Genomic DNA, 4024 nt, shown 5'->3' on the forward strand with positions numbered 1-4024 from the left:
TTTTGTTAAAATAACAAAATTGAAAAGTAGGATTTTTTTAGAAATTACAAAATTAAAAGTGTAATACAGGACTTGGATTCCTTTTTCAGAATTAAAAAGGAAATGTCTTATGCTCAAAGCCGATCAGAGTCGAAATGGCAAAGTTATTAGCCTCCAAAGGGGTAAATGTATGCAAAAACGATCAAATTGTCAATTTGGGGGGCAATAACTCTGCCATTTCGATTCCGATCGTCTTAGAGCATAAAAGATTTTCGTTTTCTTTTGTCGAGATGAACTCGAAACAATAGTTACCTTTTTACATTTCTCCCGAACCACTACCCCCTTCCCCCCTCCAACTTACGTAAGTAAACACGTAAACCATTCAAAATATCACTTTCGTTGCTTCTCACCGGACACTCGCGAAACTTCGTAGATCCAGTTCCGCAACTCTAAAACTAAAAGTAACACACTTGGTTTGACAATCTGACTATTTAATCACTTGTGAGAGGGTATCAAAGTCGCGAAGTGAGCGCCGCAGCCGTTGGCGCTTTTCATACCCACTCAAGTGCACTGCTGCCAACATTCCAACTAACTGTGCGCGAATTCAAATAAAACGATTGAATATTTCAAAGCTGACCAATGCATGCAATAATGCACACAGATAATCCTCGTAAATTATCGATTCTTGGGCAAACCCGCTTCTCGCTGTCAGTGCAGCACATTTTGAGGAGATACGGAATGTGACAGACAGACAGACAGACTCACGACGGACACATCGCCTGACCCCTCATCGACTTGGACTGAGCTTCGCTCAGCGATAATTAATTCATCGCGCCTTTGCATGCATAAGGGACGGAGACGGCAAACACAACAGTCGGAGCTGAGGAGAGGCCCTCTCGTCTGCACGCATGGCTGGGCGCCTTTGTATGATTTGGGCGAGAAGGCAACGCCAGCAGGGTGGTTGCTGGTAGGTGGTGATGGTTCACAGGGCCTCGCGCACAGCCGCACCACACCACGCCACGCTGCTGCCCCGCAGCATCGCAGTAATCTTGTAATTCCGTCAGGCAAACGAGTCCCGGGCCGCCCACAGAATTATTAGAGACTGGCATTCTCATCACGTGTGGGCCCGGGGCTCCACTCACTGTTAAAATCCTGCAAAGCAACGCTTTACAGAACTGCGAAGTATTTAGATCCTGTTGTTAGATCCTCGTTGTTAGATCCTGATGTTCTGGAACACACTGTACGAAGTTACACTTAATATTTTTGTAAAAAGTTTACTGAAACATAAATCATTGTTTCTGCGGAGCGCTTGCTGCAACGCCATCTCGCAACTCACAGTTCCTGGACAGAGAGTGGAAATTCCTCTTATGAATGGAGGAAAATCTAGCCCGTAGCTTAAGTGTACAATATACTATACACTAGTATACTGCATTAGAGGAAACAATTACTATGTTTTTCAAAAGGACGATTTTTTGAGTGTTGCTTTGCAGGAATTTAACATTGTCCACTGTCAAAAATTACAAGGGAAGTTTCGCGGCGAGGACTGATCCGAAAACACAGATAAATTTCATAAAAATGAAAAACATGATTTGTCAGCAGGGCTTTCTGCACACTATATATTCCTACCTTAAAGGCAGTGAGCAGTATTCGGCCAGTGAAACGTCTAGATTCTTCCCTAAAAATCACAGAATATCCCGCAGGATATTTCGCGTATTTTATTTGGTTAATTTACATATATATTGCCGAGAAAGTAATTCCCAGAGTGGACTCTATTTGAAAGTGTACTGAAAGAACAAACGGGGGATATGAATGTTCGCAGCGGCCGCGACTTTCAATAGCAGCCCATTCCATTCCGGGACGGTCATATTGCCAGTGTGTTACGGCTGTTGAGAGGGGTGGGGCCCCGCCCGGGCGGGAGTGGGCATTGTATTCTTATCATCTCGTTCGGATCCAAACGGCTCAGCCACACCACGCTATTATTCCCCACCCTGTGCACTCTCAGTTTTCTTGTTGGGGAGTTATTTTCATAAGCCGTATAGCCATAGCATCAGGAGGCTAAAGAAAGGGGGACTGAAAGTGTGACCATCTCAACTCCCCAGCGAAAATAACAACACAAATACTGCTTCGACTGAAGCAGTAAAGTAAAGCATACACACAAACAGATTTGGAGGTTTCATTTTGTACAAAGTTGCGCATACGTTTCATTCGCACGTGTGCGAAGAAGTGTATGTTTTTGTGCATACGTGTGCACAAATTTGTACATATTTGCGCAAAAATTCGTGCGAATCGAAATGTATGCGAAACTTTGTGCAAACGTTTGCACAAAAAACTACAAATACATTAAGTGTGTATAAGCGTTTAGCATGAAAAATCGACGGTTGATAAGACTTGTTCCATTTACAGTGTCGCGATGTGCGTGTGCCGGGGAGTTTTAGGAGGTGCCACCCGGCTCTCCTTAATTCTCCGGGGGAAACAAATGCGTCTCGACGTGCTGCGGAAACTTCGTGTGCGTTCTCCTCATAGGGGCCGCCCGAGGCCCCGCCTTGATTGTTCAAACGCACTTCTCGAGTCGCTCTGCTCGCGGGAGAGTGAAGAGCATTGTTCTTCGTGTTTCATCTTAAACTACATCCGCGCTGCATGAGGCCGCGCCGTTTCACATCGTGCTTTATAGATTGTTGTGTTCTTGGGTTTTTGACAAGCCAAATTTACACGCTAAATGTATTTGCATGTGGTGCACTCAATTTCTCAACTTTTTCCACTATGCGCTTTTCTTAAGCACTCCAAGATTTGAAAGTAATCACAAAATTCAACTGGTAATGCTCATCTATGGATTAAGAAGCAAATATCCACATTTTGAAGAAGTCTACTTGTAAGTTCGGTATGCAATTTTTAGAGAGGATCAGGAGGGTCAGGTCTCAAATCGATGCATGTCGTTAACAACAACTCTGAAAACCCAGCAAAGAAAAAATTGGATGCTACCGCAACAAGACTGTATTGAAGGTCTAAACTTGCGTCTCCCGCGAGCGACGAAAAGCAGATCGAACTTTGTGTAACCGTGCCACTGCACATCGGACTTTGTGTAACGGGGCCGCTGCACATCGGACTTTGTCGTTAAGAGGCACAGAAATGTGTTACTCCCCGCGAATTTTAATTTGGTTTGATGTAAAGATGCATGATTGGCTGCAGGAGGGACACGGTGGGAGGATAGACATGAGCCCTGCTGAGCTGGTCGGTGCGCGTCCCCCTGGACTCCAGGAGGGCCTGGAGACACCACCTGTTCGTCTGGTGCGACCGGTCCGGTGCGACGCGCGGCGCTCCCGGCCCGCTCGATGCTCGGCCTGGCCAGCTCCGCCAGCTCCAGCCCCTCCAGGCGCTCGAGCTGGCCGTGCTGCGGCGGGCCGCCCTCCCCCTTCCCGCACACCTCGAGCTTGGTGGCGCCTCCAGCGCGCGGGGCGGGGGGCGCCACCGTCGGCCAGCTCGGCCTGCTCGCGGGGTAGCGCTGCCGCCCCGGCTGCCGCCCTAGCTTCACCCGCCGCTCCAGCCGCGCAGGCAGTGCACCTCCTGCTGTCGTGCGGGTTGCCGCTTACCCCGGGGGCTGGGCCGAGCCGAGCCGCGAACGCGCAGCCTTGTTTTGTTTGTGTGACCCAGAGCGCGCGGGCTGGGGCGGGCGCGCGTGCGACCATTTGCGTGTGTGCGTGTGTGTGCGTGCGTGGCTGTGTGTGAGAGAAAGACTACTGATCTGATGTGTGTGCTTCTGAGCGAAAAAGAGAGAGGTGTATGAGAGTGTGAGTGAGCGACAGTGAACCAAAGTCCGACGAGGCCGGAATACACTCGGTGCCTTGTGCGTGCGCACAGGCACGGGCGGGCCCCCCAGAAATGGGAGTCCTCAGGTATGAGCAGGCGGCACGCCTTCCACCTTCCAAACCCATCTTTAACTTCCCTTTCTTTCACTCTTTTGGTGCATATTCTATACAGTGTGTTGCTGCGGCTACTACCCCCTCCCCCTCTTCCTGCTTCGTGGAGAAGCAGAGGGTGTTGGGCGGGC

General features: G+C 49.1%; 1 protein-coding gene across 2 annotated transcripts in view; it reads left to right on the forward strand.

The window, feature by feature from the left end:
- The first annotated feature begins 3508 nt into the window (after window positions 1–3508).
- LOC113213805 (uncharacterized) overlaps window positions 3509–4024 on the forward strand; it is a 35712-nt gene continuing 35196 nt past the window's right edge. For both annotated transcript variants that reach the window (XM_026432981.2, XM_026432980.2), the window contains exon 1: window positions 3509–3869. The gene's annotated coding sequence lies outside the window, so the exon portion shown is untranslated. The remainder of the gene's footprint in view (window positions 3870–4024) is intronic.

Source organism: Frankliniella occidentalis, unplaced genomic scaffold, assembly GCF_000697945.3.
Source record: "Frankliniella occidentalis isolate FOCC.00 unplaced genomic scaffold, Focc_3.1 Scaffold220, whole genome shotgun sequence".
Classification (NCBI taxonomy): domain Eukaryota; kingdom Metazoa; phylum Arthropoda; class Insecta; order Thysanoptera; family Thripidae; genus Frankliniella; species Frankliniella occidentalis.